The sequence below is a fragment of the Heterocephalus glaber genome, unplaced genomic scaffold (assembly GCF_053883595.1).
Source record: "Heterocephalus glaber isolate CG9 unplaced genomic scaffold, H.glaber_assembly_v1.0 deba00001613, whole genome shotgun sequence".
In the NCBI taxonomy this organism is placed as follows: domain Eukaryota; kingdom Metazoa; phylum Chordata; class Mammalia; order Rodentia; family Bathyergidae; genus Heterocephalus; species Heterocephalus glaber.
In genome coordinates this window covers 37,648,231-37,669,036 of record NW_028258384.1, presented here as the reverse complement: position 1 = coordinate 37,669,036, position 20,806 = coordinate 37,648,231, and the positions used below count along the sequence as shown (strand labels likewise).

The following is a 20,806-nucleotide window of genomic DNA, read 5'->3' as shown; positions in this document are numbered from 1 at the left end:
TAAAATCCTATCAAAACCCTTCATTGTTTAAATCACTGCACTGGCTTCTTATCATATACAGGAAAAGCACAACTCCTGGGCCTGACTTCTTTGTATCCCAGGTTCTTGATGTCCCTGGGCTATTGCTGTGAGTGCCAAACTGAGAAGTTCCAGTTATTAGCACTATATGCTATTTCATGGGGCTGGCAGGCTCTCTTGATTTGGCAAAGAAGGAAAGGAAGGGAAGGGGAGGGGAGGGGGGGAAGGGAATGGGGAATACCAGATACAAACCACTTAGGAGAAAGATATGAGAAATGTTAGGTTTTAGCTGAAAGTTGAATGACTGAGGGTGGAAGCAGAATCCTAAATTTGGTAGTTTGTAATGTCCTTGAGACAACAAATATCCGTATCTTCAAAATACCTAGATGTATGTTAGATGTACAGCACAGCACTTTCCAAGAGGTGATCCTGGGATGGTCATGGTTGTTACCAAAGTGAAAAAAAACCCCAATCATTCAATAAAGTCAGTCAGAGAATGTGTTCACTTGTAACTCAACAGGTTTCTTTACTCTGGAACTTCTGAGATCCTGTACCATGTTGAGAGAAACATTGTGAGCCTAGAATATGAACCTTTTCCCAACTTTATTTGAAGAACAGAATTTTGTTTTCACAGAACATGTTGTGGACTAGTAGTGCTTTGCAGAGCAGACTTGGGAAATGCTGGTGTAGGCAATACAAAGGAATGCTTGACTGAACTCCACACTGTCCCATCCAGATGCCTGTCATTGTTTCTGTAAATGCTGCTTGAGGGTAGTGACTAATTTGCCCATTTCAAAGGGTCATTGACCTTCAAAAAAAGTCTAGTTCTCAAAGGATTGGAACAAACCAACTAATTGTAGAACTCATTCTTAATTTAATATTTAGGGAGAAGAGGAAGGCAGTGAGTGACACATATTCCCGCAAAACCTGTCATTAACAATTAGCTACCATGCTGAATAGTAGATTTAACATTTTTCTTACAACTATGAGTTCATTTATTATACCCTTGGTAATAAGAAGTTTCAACACCCATAGTATAATAGCAAAGGAATACTACAAAACTGTCAGATCCACTGTGTAAGGGGTATTTAGATGAAGATTTGAAATTGAGGTATTAGACTCTGGAAATGGATTTGTATTATTTCTTCCTCCATTATTGGACTGCAATTTCATGTGTTTCTCTAGCTCCCATGTTTGGGGTTCTAAGTAAAATTAAGAGACCTAAATTTGAATCCTTGCTTTGGCATCAAATAACAGTGTCTTTTGCATCCTGGGGCCTCATTTCCACATGTCAAAAGAGATGGTCATTTCCAGTTTCCTTTCAGAGATATCCATGGGAAACCCTAGGAGGCTTATGTAATGAGATTGGAATGGTCCATGAGCTGAATAATGGAGTTGGTGGGAGAGCTGTTCAGTAAAGTGGAAGAAATTTGGGCAGGGAAGAACATAAATGTTCTCTCTGAAGATCAGATTATGAGAAGCATCCACTAATAAGTGCTCCCAGCACACAGAAAGCTGAAAACAAGCATGTGTAGCTCTAGAGCTTTAGAATCTGGACAAAGCTGACTGCAGAGATATGGTACTGCTGAAGTATCACAGGCTCCAGCTTCATATTGCAATAAGCGAAGGCACCTTTTATTCATCAGGAAACCCTTGGAAAATCTGGTAGAACCTATTGACCCTTTTCACAGAAGAATACATGCATCCTTACACACTCAATATCGTGTGATCACTCCAGAATGACTTTTGAGAGTCATGCTACTTACTTCTCTTCATCTATCTGAGTCTTAAAATTGAACCACTTTGTCCCTGGATGTGTATGTTTATATCTTAACAGAATCACAGTCTGTTAGTACCCAAGTATATGTATTTGTTCCTCAATGCAATGCTGTGCTCCAGTGCTAGAGCCAGCAGGATATAAAGAAGTAAAAGATACAGGTCCTGTCTCCTTTGCACTTTCTGATCACTTAGAAGTCAATTCACCTGATGTGAGATGATAGATGATAGGGTACAGATAAACCCTTTAGAGTTGCTGCAATAGATTAGAATTTGTTTGACAGATCCTGGGGGCTGAGTCAGATATGAGTAGGCAGAGTAGTTTGTGGACACAGTTGGATCTAGCATGAGTCAGAACAGAATTGGCAAGGAGAGTAGAGAGGCAGGGACTGGCCAGTAGGGCATTCTTTAGCCAAGTGACAAATTTTCAGGGGAGACATCTTTGAGATGTGCTGCCTGACCCTGGCTGGCCATACTATGATGCTTCTCCATCTGTGCAGCTTCAGCTCTTGGGTGCCTGCCTATAGGCAGATGATTTGCATTGGAAGGGTAGATGTGCTACCTGAAAGGCTCCAAATCCTAAACTGAGGTTCCTTTTTTGAGTTGGCAGAACCTGCATGAGATGTGTGGTAAGCTCTGGACCCTGGACTACCAGAGCAGACACAATCATAAATGCATTTTTGTATTCTAATGAAATACAATTAGTAAGCTAGAGATAAGCATAATCGATTGGCTGTGTTGTATATAGCTTCTTTACTCTCTAAACCTGGTTGAAGAAGAATTGTGTTTGTTCTTACTACATCCCTGTGAAGTAGAAGCAGGTGAAATGATTATTCTTTTTTTGGTACCAGGGATCGAGCTCAGGACCTTGTGCTTGCGAGGCAGGCAGCAGAACCACTGAGCTAAATCCCCAGCCCGAAATGATTATTCTTAATGAACATACACATACAAAAGCACAACATGCTGTCAAAACCAAGGCCCAGAGATGCAAAGTAACAGCAGGCCCATCACACAGCAAGCTAGTAACACACGCTAGCCAAGAACATGTGTTCTTCCCCCCAAAATAAACCAACATTTATGCTCAGTCTGCAAACACTCTTTGCTTCACAGAAATGTGGCCTTTTCTGGCACAAACTCTTCCCTCAAGCTATCCTTCCCAGCCATTTGCCTGAGAAGATGGCATATTCAGGCAGGGTGAGCTACTGACAGACAGCAGCTGAAACAGTAAGGGAAGTGGGATGAAAAATAGCACACAGATGGGGGCCGGATGTAGAGGGGGAGAACTGGGATTAGACCAGGGTGTGAGCTTTCAGCGCCCTCTTCCACTCTCCTCTCCAGCTGGAGCAGCAGATGACTGTTTCCTTTCACTCGGCACCTTCTTGGTTGGGACAGAGTGTTGTGTCTGTCTGTTTAGCTGCAGAATGATCTGCTGAATCTGCTACAAGAATTTCCTGGCCTGAGATCCTTCTGGGGGTCAGGCTGAGGGTGGGAGTATGGAGACCACTAATCTTGCTGAAAGTGTAGGCCCACATAGCCTCCTTGAAGATTTCAAGCAAGACAATCTTGCTCCCATTGGTTCTCTTCCTTTAGCTCAGCTATCTGGCAGATCCTCCCTATCTCCTAAGGTGGATCCCCCATCACTGGGGGGCCTGGGCAAAATTGACCCCTTCTATCTCTGTTATGATTCTCCATTTCTTTTTAATGTACATTTCCTTTCTTCACCTGCTTTCCTGTCACCACTCTGAAAAACACCTTTATTGTGTTTAAGCCTGTCCCATTCTGATACCCGATCATTATATCTGTATTGTACCATGTTTGTCAGCTTAGTATTTTGAGTAACAGCTTTATTGAGATATAATCCAAATACTGTAAAATTTGCTCTTTTAAAAATGTATAGTCCAGTTTGTTCAAGTATATATACAACTTATTGAAAGCAACACTATGGTCTTGTTCCAGAATATTTTCATCATTCCCCAAAAAAGTCCCATACCTACTAATAGTCCCTACTCTGCCCCCTACCTCCAGCTCTTTGTGTCCTGTAGCCAATCTACTTTCTGTCTCTATAGATCTACCTTTTTGGATACTTCATGTAAATTAAATTATATAATATGGGTTTTTTGTTTTGTTTTGTTTTGTTTTTTTGGTACCGGGGATCGAACTTGGGACCTTGTGCTTGCGAGGCAGGCAGCGGAATCACTGAGCTAAAGCCCCGGCTACAATATGGGATATTTTGTGACTGGCTTCTTAGTATAATGTTTTCAGGGTTCATTCATTATAACTAAGCGATATGGCTTTTTATGGATATGCCACATTTTGTTTATTGATTCATCCGTTGATGCACATTTGTGTTGTTTCCACCTTTTTACTCTTGTGAGTAATGCTGTTATAAATAGTCTTATGCAAGTATCTGTTTGTGTCCCTACTTTGAATTGCTTTTAGTATATACCTAAGAGTGGTATTTCTATGGTAACTCTGTTTAACTTTTTGAAGAATGGCCAGACTATTTTCAAATGCAGCTTCATCATTTCACATTCCCACCAACAGCGTATGAGAGATCCAATTTCTTCACATTTTTTCCAATACTTATTAACATCTTTTTTATCATAGTCATCCTGGTGGATATAAAGTGGCATCTCATTGTAGTTTTTTTGTCCTCCCCTAGGGCCTTGCTTTGTACTAGGGGATTGATCAAGTTTTCTATATTCATTATTGTAAACTTATTAAAACTATGAAAAAGATAAGGCCCTTCTGTAACTAGTGCTTGAGCCTGGAGTCATATCAGGCATTCTGACAGAGTAGAGAGAAAGAGAGTTTAGGCACATGGCAAACTTGCTACCTTTGGAAGGTCCACTATATCAAGTTTAATCTGCTCTACTACTGACTGCTTGTTTTCCTGACCCCTACATATAACAAATGAAGAAATTATGAAGGCTTTCTTGAAGAAGTAAGACTCAAAATGCGACATAAAGTTTGCAAGGCAGATAAATGGGTGGACAGGGAAATGGAGAGGAATCTTAAACTGGAAAATGTGAAATCCTCTCTAAAAAGCAGCTTGGTTACTGACCCAAAGCAAAGATGAAAGTCAAACCTATCAGCAGTCAGTTTTGTTTAGCAATTCCAGAAAACATGCAGCAAGAGGAGTTTGGAAATGATGGTTAAAATACTGTAGGAGAATTCGCTGAGGAGCTCAAGTTCTCCTTCTCCTTGCCTTTAGGATCACTAATAGTCACATACTCACAGATACATTCATTGCCTTTCCATAAATCCACCTGGTTGAGCCCCCAGAAAACCAGAATTTAGTAAATGACTCTGTCCAGAATACAAATACTGGATCAAAGAAATCACACCTTGCCCCTCCCCACCATCACTAAGCTGGAGGATGGGAAAGGTGGTATAAACTGAGAGCTGGGTGATCATATGATGTCCCAGCACACATTATGAATGCGATGGCTGAGAAGTGAATCTTTAGCCACCCCTCAGGATCTGGAAGTTTTTAAGAAATTGTACAGGGCAGTGATACAGTGTTTTACTATGGGAGTAAAAATAAGACCATGTCACTGTATTGGGGATTTCTAGCAGTTATAGTACATAAAACTGACTAAAAACTGACAGTGTCACTGCTCCTTTGGGGCTCAGTAGAGCCTTATGCACAGACAGGATCTGCCAATTGTGAGAAGATGATCACCACAAGGTCGAGGCAGCCCCACAACTCTGGCCTTACCAGCCAGCTTTCTGTCTTCCAGGAACCCCATCATTGGAGTTAGTAGCAATATATCTGTAATAGCATGTATTTGACATTAATATACATCCAGTATTATGCTGAACATATTACATCTTGTTTGCACTTCACAACTGTGAGACAGGCAGTTTTATAATCTCCATTTTATAGATGGGGTAGCTGAGGCTCAGAGATGTTAAGTGGTTCATTCAGCTCATAATCAATAATTGATTAGTACTGGAGCTGGAATTAGAGCCCAGGTGAGATACTTTGAAGTAAGGCCATTTCTTCCAGTAGAACAGATCTTGGCAATGCCATTTTCAGCAAGCTCCCTTACATGAATCCTAAATTCTGGAAAGTTTTATACTCTTTCCTCTGTGCTCCACAGCCTCATTATGGATAAAACATCAAAGGCCCACATCATAGTATAATTACCTAGGACAATGCATTTTCTCTCATTGGTAGCTAGTATGATTTAGTTAATGGGATTAGCAATAAAGCAAACTCCTAAGACTTCATTGTGATGTGCCACAGAAGAGTTAAGTTCTATGGAGGAAGAGAGTTTGAGAAAAATCTAGAAATCCTAGGACTTTGCCCAAGAAAAGCATATCTAGTTAAGTCATCATGTCAAGAGGCACCAGACAAAAAAAGAAAACATAGTGGTGTGAGTTCTGAAAGGAAGAAGCTGATTGGACCCATTTGAGGCAGTACATATGATCTCATTAAGCATCCTAAGAAAAAACTCTTTTGAACTTATATGCCCTCAGAGCATGAACATTGCCCTTATTTGGAGGGAAAATACAAACCCCACACTGTTTGAAATGCATTAATTCTGTTAGATGTGTTGCAGTCATGCTGCATGCTCTGACTTAGATTGACCAAAATGCTGTGCCTGGCTGCCCCTGTCCCCACCACATTATTATTCTGTTGGAAGTACAGCCAAAGGTGATTTCCTACCAGCACCTTGATTTGTCAGCTTTCTTTCTTTCTTGGGCCAAAGACTAAAAGCAAGTCCATATTGACACAGTAACTTTAAAAGTATTTAAGAAATTAATGTATCACCCCCTACTTTGCCCAGAGGTGCTGAATAATGTTAGTAGGAGAGAACTCCCTCACTGAGATAAGGCTGAGAACATAGAGTTACAACTAGGATTTGTCCCCCTTTATCAGAGCTGAGCTTCTGATAAACCTCTTTGAAGGACTGATTTTGTATGGTTGAAGGGACCCAAAATGGTCATCTAGTCTAGATCATGGCTTTCAAGTTCAATTTTTTCAAACATAGTCTTCAAATGTAATATTTGAATAAGAAATTTGTATCATGCAAGAATATTATTTCATATGTAATTGCATGTATATATGGTTGTATATCTATGTAAGTACATAAAAGTATGCAATAAAATATCTAATGCATTCTATCCCACATTTTCCCAATTCTTTTATTCCTTATGCAACACATAGTTTCCCCCATAATTTTTAGTAAATTCTTATTTACCTCCTTAAGTGAAAATGAAAAAGAGGTTACTTTCTGTCTAGGTTTTTCTTTTTAAAAATATGTGCAAATATGAATATATGCTCTTTTCAATAATTTTTTGTTTTTATTTTTGTTAGTACAAGTTTGCAGTATGTAATGGTCACATTCATTGTGAGGAGTTGGTACATGTACATAACATATCTTAATTCTTTTTGCATTCGCTTGTCCTCCCCTACCGCACCCTTCCCTCCCTGTCTTAGTTCTTTTACCATTTGCAAAATATCTATGCCCCTGTTTCTTATTATATAATTTTTAGTTTGCTCTTTAATTTATTTATAATTTTGGTTTCTTGTGCAGTATTTAAACTTGTATTTCTGATTTATTTCACTTAAGAGTATGAACTTAAGGTTCCTTCATTTGCCTAGAAATGTCTCAAGTTTATCTTTCTTTATGGCAGAGTAGTACTTCATTGTATAAAAGAACCACATCTTCATTATCTATTCATCCGTGGATGGGTATTTGGGCTGTTTTCAAAATTTAGCTATTATAAATTGAGCTACTATAAACATGGGTGTGAATATATTGCTGTGGTATGATGCTCTAAATTCTTTTGGGAAGATTCCAAGAAGGGGAATAGCTAGGTCAAATGGAACCTCTAGTTTTAGTTCTTTGAGGAATCTCCATACTTATTTCCACAGTGATTGCAGAAGTCTACACTCTGACCAACAATGGAGAAGGGTTCCTTTTTCCCCACAGCCCCACCAGCATTGGTTATTGCTTGATTGCTTGATAACAGCCATTCTTTCTGGAGTGAGATGGAATCTCAGCATTCTTTTAATTTGTACCTTTCGAATGACCAGTGATGTTGCACATTTTTAAATATATTTATTTGCTGTTTGTACTTCTTCATCTGAGAAGTGTGTATTCATTTCAGATACCCATTTTTGGATTGGGTCTTTAAATTAAATTTTAATTAATACATAAATTATTTATGTATTTATAATAATTATTCATTATAATTAATTTAAATAGAAATTTAAGTTAGACATTTTTTAGTTCTTTGTATATTCTTGATATTAGTCCTTTGTCTGAAGAACAGCTTGCAAAAATTTTTCCCACTCTGTGGATTGTCTCTTCACTCTGTTGGAGGTTTCTTTTGCTATACAAAAGCTTTTCAATATGATGAGATCCCAGTTGTTGATTCTTTGTAATATTTTCTGCACAATAAGGATTTGTTCATAAAGTCTTTGCCTACACATATGTCTTCAAGAGTTCTACCTATTCTGCCAGCAGATTTAATGTTTCTGTTTTAATATTGAGATCTTTGATCCATTTTGATTTTAGTTTAATGAATGTTGAGAGATACAGGTCTAGGTTTAAACTTTGCTATGTAGAAAGCCAGTCTTCCCATCACCATTTTATTAAACAGGCTATCTTTCTTCCATTTAAGGTGGCTGGCCCCTTTGTCAAAGATATAGGGGCTGAGTGTCTTCTAATCTTTTCCACTGATCCTCGGACCTGGCTTTTTTTTTTTTTTTTAACAATACCATGCTGTTTTTATCAAGGTAACTTTGTAGTATAATTTCAAGTCAGGATGATGATGTCCCCTGCCTTGCCTTTGTTGATCTGAATTGCTTTTGTTATTCTAGGTCTCTTCATGTTCCAAATGAATTTTAGGATAGCTTTGTCTAATTCTGTGAGGTACACTATTTGTATTTTGATTGGGATTGCATTAACTCTGTATAACAATTTCGGAAGTATGGCCACCTTCACTATATTAGTTCTTCTACCCAAGAATAAAGGATATCTTTTCATTTTCTGATAACATCTCTGATCTCCTTTTTCAGAGTACTGTAGTTTCAATATGAAGGTCTTTTACTTCCTTTGTTAGATTAATTCCTAAGTATTTTATGTTTTAGATGCTACTGTGAAAGTTGTGGTTTCCCCAATTTCTATCTCAGTGCATTTGTTACTTGTGTACAGGAATGTTATTGATTTTTGAGTGTTGAATTTGTATTCAGCTATGCTATTGAATTTGGTTATTAAATGTAGAAATTTTTGGTGCAGTTTTTGGGGTCTTCTATGTAGAGTATCATGTCATTCACAATCATAATTTAAATTCTTCCTTTCCCATCTATATTCCTTTTATTTCTTCTTTTGTCTAATTGCTCTGGCTAATGTTTTCAGAAGTATATTGAACAGGAGTGGTGATAAAGGACATCCTTGTCTTGTTCCTGATTTTAGAGTGAAAACTTTCAGTTTTTGACCATTTAATTAGATGTTGGCTGTTCTAGTTTGTCATAAATGGCTTTTATAAGAGTGAGTTAAAACCATCTACTCCAATTTTCTGTTTTTATCATGAGTGAGTGTTGGACTTTCTCTAATGCTTTTTCTGCATCTATTTTGAGATGATCATGTTTTCTTTTTTCCTTGGTTCTGTTAATATGGTTTATTACATTTATTGATTTGCATATGTTGAACCATTCTTGCATTTCTTGTATAAATCCTACTTGTTCATGCTGTATAATCTTCTTGATGATTTGCTACATTCTGTTTGCCAGTATCTTATTGAGGATTTTTGCATGTATGTTCATTGGGGAGATTGGCCGGTAGTTCTCTTTTGTGGTTGGATTCTTCTCTGGTTTTGGTGTCAGGGTAATCCTGGCTTTCAACAATGAGTTTGGGAATATTGCTTCCCTTTCAATTTCATTAAAGAGTTTGAGGAGTAGTAGCATGAAATCTTCTCATATTTCTTGTAGAGCTCAGCAGTGAATCTGCCTGGGCTTTTCTTTGTTGGTATGTTTGCTAAGGGCTTGTCTATTTTATTTAATTTTTCAAAGAACCAACTCTGTGATTCATTAATTCTTTGTATTGTATTTTTAGTCTTAATTGCATTAATTTCTGCTCTGATTTTTGTACTTTATTCCATTGTACATGCTTTGGGTATAACTTGCTCTTCTTTTTCTAATAGATTGAGGTTCAATATTAGGTTGGTTAATTTGAGCTCGCTTAGTTTTTCTCATGTGGGAATTCACTGCTATAAATTTCTCTAGTAGGACTGCTTTCATTGCGTCCCATAAGTTCTACTACATTGTATTGCCATTATTGTTTATTTGTAGAAACTGTCTAATTTCTTCTTTAATTTCATCTGTGACCCATTTGGTTGTTCAGGAGGGTGTTATTTCATTCCCATGTGTTTATTCAGATTTTGTGGTTTCTTTTGCCATTGATTTCCAATTTCATTGCACTGTGATCTGATAATATGCATGGGATAATTTCAGTTCCTCTGCATTTACTTAAGCACGCCCTATGAGCTAATATGTGGTCTATTTTGGAGAAAGTCTCATGTGTAGCTGAGAAGAATGTGTATTCTGATGCTGTGAGGTGGAACACTGTAGATATCTATTAAGTCCATTTGTTCAAAAGTTTGGTTCATTTCTGATATTTCTTTCTTGATTTTTTTGTCTAGTTGATCTGTCTATTTGTGACAGTGGGGTACTGAGGTCCCCCACTATTATTGTATTAGTGCTTATTTGATTTTTCATGTTTGTTAATATCTGTTTTATATAGTTGGGTGCACTGGTATTTGGTACACATGTATTTATGATTGTTGTTTCTTCCTTTTGGATTGTTCCCTTAACAAGTATGTAGTGACCTTCTTTGTCTATCTTGATCAGTCTTGGCTTGCAAATAGAGTAGCCACCCCTGATTTTTTCTGTGTTCCTGTTGCATGGAGTATCATTTTCTGTCCTTTAACTTATAGGCTGTGAGTCCCTTTTTAAGTTACATGTGTTTCTTGTATGCACCATATTGTTGAATCTTGTTTTTTGATCTAATCTGTCAATCTGTTGCTTTTGATTGCTGAATTGAGACCATTTATGTTAATGGTTATAACTGATATATATTGACTTATCCTTGTGATATTATTTCCTGCTGTTCTTTCCCCTTCTTTTCCCTCTATTTAAATGTTTGCTTTGGCTGGTGGATTCATTCTTTTGGGGTTCGTGGAATTGTAGACTAGAATATCCTTCAGAATGTTTTGGAGTACTGTTTTGGTGGTCATGAATTTCTTCAGGTGTTCTTTATCATGGAAGCATCTTATTTCACCATCAATTTTGAAAGATAGTTTTGTGGAGTATATCAACCTGGGTAGGAGATTGCTTTCTTTGGGGTCTTGAAATACTTCACTCCAAGCTCTCTGACTTAAGAGTTTGCATTGAGAAATCTGCTGTGATTCTGACTTTCTTTCCTTTAGAGGTGATTTGTTTCTTTTCTCTAACAGCTTTTAATATTCTATTTTTGTGTTGAATTTCTGGAATCTTGACTATTATATGCTTTGATGTAGATTTTTTTATCATGGTTAATTGGAGTTCTATATGCTTCACTTATCTGTATGTCAGATTCTTTTTCCGTGCTTGGGAGTTTCCAGCCATTACTTCTGTGGACAGGTTTTTTTATGTCCTTTCTGCTATATCCTGTCTTTCATTGATTCCAGTCAATCTTATATTGCGTCATCTAGCAGTTTTTCAATTGATTTTTGTGGTCCCTTCCTATTTTTAAGATGTCTTTCTTTTCGTGATTGCTAACCATAAACCTTTCTTCTAGATCTGATATTTTGACCTTACATTGGTTGATTCTTCTGCATGTGCTTTCAATAGAATTTTTAATCTCCTGAATATCTGTTTGAATCTTATGGATTTCATTTCTTTCCTATGTTGAGCATTCACGGATTCCATCATTTTCCTAAGCTGCTCTATTCTTTTTCTCTGCACCTACTCTAGATTTACTAATCGTGTCCTTCATTGTGGTCATCATCTCTTTATAGTTATCTGAGAAATTATTTCTGATTTGTTTTTTTTCTAGTATGTCTTTTATCTGCTTTGTTACTTCCACTGCTAACATTTCAGAGAGTTCAGGTGGGTAGCTTTTGATTAATTCCCCCCTACTGCCCCCTGGATTTGCCTTGGGCAAGCTGGAGGTCTGGGATCACATCTTCATTCCATGTCTTCTCATTTGCTGTTTTTAAAAATGTATTTCCTGCATTGATGCTTGTAAATTGCTCGTGGTGGGCAGCTTTATTACTAGTATCAAGAACACCTTAGAAAACGACTACTTTTTAGAGATGTCTTCTAGGTATAGCTGGTGTTTGGCTTATGAGTCTGTCATGAGATCCTATCTCTTTAACTTATTAGGCATGAGAAGTTGCTGTCTATTTGGCATAGCATAGCCCCTGGTTCTTTGTCACTGGATTATAGTATTGTTTATGACCCTGAGATAATCTTGGTCTTGGTATATAAGGAAGAACAACTAATTAAAATACCTGTGTCACCTTGGCTAAAGTAGTAGAGTCAATAATAAGAATAGCATTAAGCACAGCCTAGAAAATGACAAACTGTGGTAACTATTAATTTTCCACCTTTTACCATAAGAACAAGATTTATAGTTATACACCAAAATCTAAAACAAACCAGAAACTTATATACAGTAAATCTCCCCTCAACTGAGTGGTTTTACCTTTTGGGGGAAGATTTAAAAGGGTTAGGAGGGAAACAGAGAATTAGAAGTACATAAAGTGATAAGAAGCAAAATTGAAGGACAAAGGAAGATTACCTATGCTTTTGAAGCCTGGTGAAGAAGACATGAGGGAAACAAAGAAAGAAGAAACCAAAATAAGACTCAATACAAAACAAAACAACAAAAAAAAACACTACAAACAATGTTCACACTCATGAAAAAAACAAGAAGGTACAATCTCCCCCAAAATGAGAGATTTCTTTTTTATTTCAAACCTTGTTATCTTCTAGGGTCTACAGTTTTGTGGTAGTGTCCATTTCAGGGCATGTCTCTGCTGTCAGCGCTAGACAAAGGAGACAGACAGTGCCTGATCCATATTATGTGATTCCAACAAGCCTGCAGTAGGATTAGTGCAGGGTGATGTGTAATCCCAGCAAGCCTGAAGAAGGACTAGGGTGGGATACTGATTCAGTTCCACGGAAGTTCAAGCTGAACTTAGTCTCTGTTTGTGGGCCTGTGACCCAAGTTTTTCAGCCCACAGCACTATGGGTGTTTCTTGCTGTCTTGATCTCTGCCCTCCCTGATCCTGGGCATTTCCCAAGGCTGTGCTTCACTCTGACACTTGGAGTTCCAAGATTAAGCCAACTCATGGCTTCTCCTAGTCCTGAGTTCTGCCGTTCCCAACCCAAAATGGAATCACATCAATCACCCTTTTCTGGGACAGAAGGAAAACAAAGAAAGAAGAAACAAAAATAAGACCTAAACAAAACAAAATAAAATTAAAAACAATGTTCACGCTCATGAAAAAACAAGAATATACAATTGAAAAAAATGTGAGAGATTTCTTTGTGATTTCAAGCCTGTGGTTATCTTCTGGGGCTATAGTTTTGTGGTAGTGTCCATTTCAGGGTGTGTCTCTGGTGTCACCAGTAGACAAAGCAGGCAGACAGAGCCCAGATCCATTTTGTTTGATCCCAGAAAGCCTGCAGTAAGATTATGGTGAATCCAGTGGAGTGGATTCACTCACCAACCACTGCATCCACTGCTCTGCTCCACTGGTGTGTTTCTCCAGGGAGGCCTCCAGGGTCCCCTGCCATCACCACACCTCTGTAGGTTCAAGTGTCCTCTTTCACGTGGTGAGCCAGGAGTGAGGGAAAAGTGCAGTTTGCCACCTCCCCCTTCTACAATGAGTTCCATCACCTCACTGTCCCCATGGGTTCCAATTCTCCCTTCATTACTTTCCTGCATCTCAGGAATCCACCTCCCTCCTTTTTCTCTTCCCCAAGTTGCTATACTGCAGTATCTGATCTCCCAATCTTGGAGAGGCTGGTTTGCCACTTCTCGCTGCTCCACCATCTTCCCAGAAGTTATTATTGATTTCTTGATGATAGCCATTCTTTCTGGAGTAAGATAGAACTCAGTGTTTTTTTTATTTGCATTTCTGCAATGACCAGAGATACTTTACATTTTAAAAAGAATTTATTGGGCACTTATACTTCTTTTGAGAAGTATCTATACATTTTAGTTGCACATCTTTTGATTAGGTCTGTTAATTTTTGCAAATCTAATTTATTTTGACTTTTTTACATATTCTAGATATTAGTCCTCTGCTTGAGGAATAGCTGACAAAATGTTTTCCCATTCTGTAGGTTGTCCCTTCTCCCTGTTAGTTGTTGCCTTTACTGTGCAGGAAGGTTTTTTTTTTATTTGATATGATCCCACTTGTTGATTCTTCATGTTATTTCTTGTGCAATTGGAGTTCTGTTCAGAAAGGCCTTGCCTGTGTCAGTATATTCTAGAGTTTTACCTATTTTATCTTCCACCAGACTGTTTATGTTTTAACACTTATATCTTTGATCCATTTTGGCTTTAGTTTAGTACATGAAGAATATTATGGGTCTAGATTCAATCTTCTGCGTATATATAGTCAATTCTTGCAACACCATTTTATAAAGAGGCTATCTTCCCTCCAGCACATATTTTTTAGCCTTTGTCAAAGATCAGATGACTACATATTCTAAGGATTTTTCTTCATTTTCTATCTCTTCTTTTGATCCATGTGTCTATTTTTATGCCATTTCTATGCTGTTTTATTTTTTTAATTTTTTTGATTAAATCAAACAAGTATAATTTTCAAGTTATCACAAAATTTGCCACAAAAATTTACAATCAGCAAAATATTTTCCTCATTTTTCATGTAGCATTTTCATACAATTTCATGGTTTCATTAATATAATGTTACAATAAGCCTTCATTAGTCCCTCAAAATGATGATATAAATAGTCTGTACAACCTACCATAGAAAAAAAAATGAAGCCAAGATTCCCAATGATTTCATAGCAGCTGGGCACACTTTTGTTGACCCCAACAAGAACCCTCTCATGCAAGATGGGAGCCATGCATCTTCCAGGAGCATGGCCTCCTGCAGCCCCAGCAGAAACAGCAAGGCCCCAGGCCCACATGCCTGCTGCACCTCAAGGCAAGCCTGAGGGAGGAATGTGGCAGGGAGGTAGAGAACCCTCAATCCTTGACCACTAGGGAGACTAGAGTGCTAGGACACCTGGGCTGTCTCCACACCCACCCCAGCAACTCAGAGAGTTACAGCTCTGCTTCCAGCTTCTATAGCAGCAATATCATGTAGGAAAGAATTCTTCATCTCCCCCTAAAGTTAAAAATAAAATCATAAAGCAAAACTAAAAGTCAATGCTCATGTGAGTGGTGTCCATCCTGACCTGAGTTTCGTGCTCCCTACTGACCTTTCAGGAGCCATGGGCTTCGGCACCTCCACAGGGACCCTGAGGCTACACCACTCAGAATTGACATCCGACCTAACCCCTGGTCACTCAGCAGCAAGGACCCACCCAAAACCTGTGGTGATTTGTGACTTGCACTGAAAAGGTGACCAGTAACAGCTGAGAAAGTTCCAGTAGTATCCATGTTTTCTCAAAAGTCTAAACTATAAGATGCTCATGACAATTCAAGTTTTCTATATCAGGAGTCTGGTAGTAGGAGATCCAAACCTTGTGTCTTATAATAAGGCTTTTCGCATTAGAGAGTTAGACATGAGCCCTGGTTGGAAGGAAGAACTACCCAGGATGTCTTCCCAGGGCTTAATGGACACTTCATTTTAAGAACAGGAGTGGCTTCCTGGGACGTGGCACATCCTACATTCCTTGTCCTGGAAGATGTTTCAAGTGCTCTTCAATTTCATGTCTCCAGAGGCAATCTCTCCTCAACAAGGTTTAAAAGCAAAACATTCACAGCCAAAAGATATACAACAGAGTTGCACGGAAGATGGTGAATCACCCCACTGCAGACAGGCAGGTCTGCCCATGCCCTACCGAGGTCCTGAGTCACGCAGAAGACACCGAAGCACCCCGCTGCAGACAGGCAGCCACCTGGTTCCACACTACAAAGACGCAGAGGACACCAGACCACCAGACCAAGGTACTGAGTTCCACTGTTCCTGGCCCAGAGGTAGGGGCTTCTGAGCTGTCCTCCCACTGCTCCTGGTCCAGAGGAAGGAGGTTCCTGGGGTCACCATCCCTCCTGCTGCTCCCAGCCCAGAGGAAAGGGCTTTTGGGCCACATTCTGTCCCACTGCTCCTGGCCCAGAGGAAGGGGCTTCCAGGCCACCATCCCTCCCACCGCTCCTGGCCCAGAGGGAGGGGCTTCTGAGCTGCCATCCCACTGCTCCTGGTCCAGAGGAAGGGGCTTCCTGGCCACCATCCCTCCCACTGCTCCTAGCCCACAGGAAAGGGCTTTTGGGTCACCATCCCTACTGCTGCTCCCAGCCCCTGTCCCACCTCACCCAGCTCAGAGGAGGTAATCTGTGCAGGCGCTAACAGCCCCCCGCCCCAGTCGAAATGAGAAAACAAGTAAATAAGTCTCAAAACCAGACTTCCAGATCACCTACAGCAACCCCAAAGGGAAATGAGATGAAAGACTCTGATACTCAACCGCCTGGACCCACTGAACTGGCAACAAAAGGGGATCTGGAAAAAATGAAATCAGAAATAATTTCTCAGATAACAGGAGAAATTGTGCCCCTAGTGCAAGACATGATTAATAAATCTAGAGAGGAGCTCAGGAACATGATGGGACCCCAACATAAGAAACAAATGGAATCCATAAAACAGATGCAAATAGATTTCCAGGACATGAAAAACTCCATTGAAAGTCTACACAGCAGAATGAGCCAATGTGAGGACAGAATTTCAGATATAGAAGATAAGATTGCAATCAGTGACCAGGAAAAGAAAAATTGCTTCAAAATTATAAGGGAACATGAGAAATCAATCCAGCAGCAGCTAGATGATGCAAAGAAGAATAACATAAGACTGATTGGGCTCAATGAAGAACCAGGAGAGAGTGGAGATGACATAAAAAAATCTCTTCACAGAAATAATGGCAGGAAACTTCCCAAGCAGGGGAAAAGAACTTGACATACAGATAAGTGAGGCATATAGGACTCCAAATAGCCTTGATCAAAAAAAATCTACACATAGGCTTATAATTGTTAAGATTCCAGAAACAGAACAGAAGAACAAAGTTCTCCAAGCAGTCAGAGAAAAGAAACAAATCACATACAAAGGAAAGCCCATCAGAATCACAGCAAATTTCTCAACACAAACCATCAAGGCAAGAAGAGCTTGGAGTGACATATTCCAAGCCCTAAAAGAAAACAGCCTCCAGCCCAGATTGATGTACCCTGCAAAACTATCTTTCAAAATGGATGGAGAAATAAGATACTTTCATGACAAAGAGCACCTTAGGAACTTCGTGAATACCAAACCAGCACTCCAAAGAATTTGACACAATATCCTAGGAACAGACATTGAGGATCACAACCCCAGGAGACAAAGCAGAATGAACCCATCTGGCATGACAAGAAATTAAATGGAAAGGGGGAGAACCCAACTAAAAGAAAAAGTCATGGCAATGACAAGTCAATACGTTTCAGTTATAACCATCAACTTTAATGGTCTCAATTCACCAATCCAAAGAAATAGACTGGCAGAATGGGTCAAGAAGCAAAATCCAACAATATGCTGGATACAAGAAACACACTTAATTCAAAAAGAAACTCATAGACTGAAAGTTAAAGGGTGGAAATCAAAACTCTATGTGAAGGGAACCCCCCAAAAAGCAGGAGTAGCTATCCTCTTTGCAGATCAAGTAGGTTTCAAACCAACACTGACTAAGAAAGACGAAGAAGGCCACTACATCCTTGTAAAGGGAAGAATCCGAGAGGAAGAGATGACAATCATAAATATCTATGCACCAAACACTAGTGCGCCCTACTATATAAAACAAATACTAACGGACATGAAAAGTCATATATGCACTAATACAGTTGTATTGGGGGACCTCAACACCCCACTGTCACAAATAGATAGATCAACTAGACTAAAAATAAGTAATGAAATACTAGAACTCAATCGAACTTTTGAACTAATGAACTTAACAGATGTTTACAGAGTCTTCCACCCCACAAAATCAGAATACACATTCTTCTCAGCTGCACATGGGTCATTCTCCAAAATAGACCACATCCTCAACATAGAACATGTTTAAGTAAGTGCAAAGGAATTGAAGTTCTCCCCTGTATATTATCAGACCATAGTGCAATGAAATTGGAGATCCATAGCAAAAGAAACTCAAAAAATTTCATAAACATGTGGAAATTGAACAACACACTACTGAATAACCAATGGGTCACAGAGGAAATTAAAGAAGAAATTAGACAGTTCTTCAATTAAATGACAATGACAATACAACACATCGGAAACTATGGGACACAATGAAAGCAATCTTACGAGCGAAATTCATAGCAGTGAATACGCATATTAGGAAAACAGAATGAGCCCAATTAAACAACCTGATGCTGCACCTCAAGATTATAGAAAAAGAAGAGCAGGACAACCCCAAAGCTCATACAAGGGAGGAAATTAAAAAGATCAGAGGAGAAATCAATGCAATGGAGACTAAGAGAATGATACAAAAAATCAATGAAGCCAAGAGTTGGTTCTTCGAAAGAATCAACAAAATTGACAAACCCTTAGCCAACCTTGTCAGAAAAAGGAAAGAAAAGGCCCAAATCCATGCAATTAGGAATGAAAAGGGTGATGTTACAACAGACCCAGCAGAAATCCAGAGGATCATCAATACCTACTTCCAGAACCTATATGCCAATAAGATAGACAACACAGAAGAAATGGACAGATTCCTAGATACATATGAATTACCAAAGTTGAATGAAGAAGACCTAAAAATTCTGAACAACCCAATATCAACCAATGAAATTGAAAATGTAATTAAAAACTTGACAACTAAGAAAAGCCTGGGCCCTGATGGCTTTACTGCTGAATTCTACAAGACATTTAGAGAGGAATTGCTGCCACTACTTTTTAAACTCTTCAATGAAATTGAAAGGGAAGCAATACTCCGAAATTCATTCCTGGAAGCAAGCATCACCATGATCCCCAAAGCAGAGAAAGACACAACCGAAAAGTAGAACTATAGGCCAATCTCACTAATGAACATAGATGCAAAAATCCTTAATAAGATACTGGCAAACAGAATGAAGAAGATCATCAAGAAGATCATACACCCTGATCAAGTGGGATTCATCCCAGGGATACAGGGAAGGTTCAATATATGCAAATCAATCAATGTAATACACTATATCAATAGAGCCAAGGACAAAAATCATATGATTATCTCCATAGATGCAGAAAAAGCATTTGACAAAATCCAACATGCACTTATGATAAAAACCCTACAAAAAATTGGAATAGATAGTCTCTACCTCAAACTGATAGAAGCCATCTATGAAAAACCAACAGCCAATATCATACTAAATGTTCAAAAACCAAAATCCTTCACACTCAAATCAGGAACAAGACAAGGATGTCCACTCTCACCACTCTTGTTCAATATAGTTCTGGAAACATTAGCCATGGAAATTGGACAAGAGAAAGAAATAAAAGGAATAAAGATAGGTAATGAAGAAGTCAAATTGTCATTATTTGCAGATGACATGATACTCTATATAGAAGACCCCAAGAACTCCACCAAAAGTCTTCTAGACTTAATAACCAAATTCAGTCAAGTAGCTGGTTACAAGGTCAACACAAATCAATAGCTTTCCTCTACACCAATGACAGACTCACTGAGAGAGAAATAGGGCAAATAATTCCTTTACAATAACATCCAAAAAACTGAAATACCTAGGAATCATCCTAACAAAAGAAATCAAAGACCTCTTCTCTGAAAACTATGGCACTCTGAATAGAGAGATTGAAGATGATATCAGAAAATGGACAGACATCCCCTGCTCCTGGATAGGAAGGATTAATATAGTGAAAATGGCCATACTTCCAAAACTGCTATATAGATTTAATGCAATTCCAATTGAGATCCCAGCAGCATACTTCATAGACCTCGAGCAAACAATCCAAAAATTCATTTGGAGCAAGAGACCCAGAATAGCAAAAGCAATTCTAGGTAACAGAGACATGGCAGGGGGTATCACAATCCCCAACATGCAACTATACTACAAAGGTACTGTGATAAAACAGCATGGTACTGGCAAAGAAACAGACTTGAGGACCAGTGGAATAGATTAGAAGATGCGGAAACAAAGCCAGACACACTCAGCCATCTCATCTTTGACAAAGGAGTCAAACACCCTCATTGGAGGAAAAATAGCCTCTTTAATAAATGCTGCTGGAAAAATTGGGCTTCAACTTGCCAAAGATTAAAACTAGACCTGTATCTCTCACCATGCACTAAACTAAAGTCAAAATGGATTAAAGATCTAAATATTAAAACAGAAACTCTGAACCAGTTGGAACAGAGGTTAGGTAGAACCCTTGAAGACTTCGGTGTAGGAAAAGATTTTATGAACAAAACCTCAGTTGCCCGTGAACTAGCAAACAATCAACAAATGGGATCTCTTCTTATTAAAAGGCTTCTGCACAGCAAGAGAAACCACCAGCAGTGTGAAGAGACAACCCACAATGTGGGAAAAAATCTTCACCTGCTCTTCCTCAGACAAAGGTCTACTATCTTGAATCTATAAAGAACTTAAAAAGATCAGACCTCCCAAATTTAAAGACCCAATCGAAAAATGGGGATCTGAAATGAACAGACATTTCTCAGACAAAGAAGTAGAAATAGCAAATAAATACATGAAAAAATGCTCAACATCACTGGTCATTCGAGAGATGCAAATGAAAACAATGCTGAGATTCTAGCTCACTCCAGAAAGAATGACTGCTATCATGAAATCAACCAATAACAAAT

At 38.7% G+C, this 20,806-nt stretch overlaps 1 protein-coding gene across 7 annotated transcripts in view; it reads left to right on the top strand.

The window, feature by feature from the left end:
- Window positions 1-20,806, top strand: part of Chrdl1 (chordin like 1) — a 134,127-nt gene that overhangs the window by 53,992 nt on the left and 59,329 nt on the right. The gene's annotated exons all lie outside the window — the stretch shown is intronic.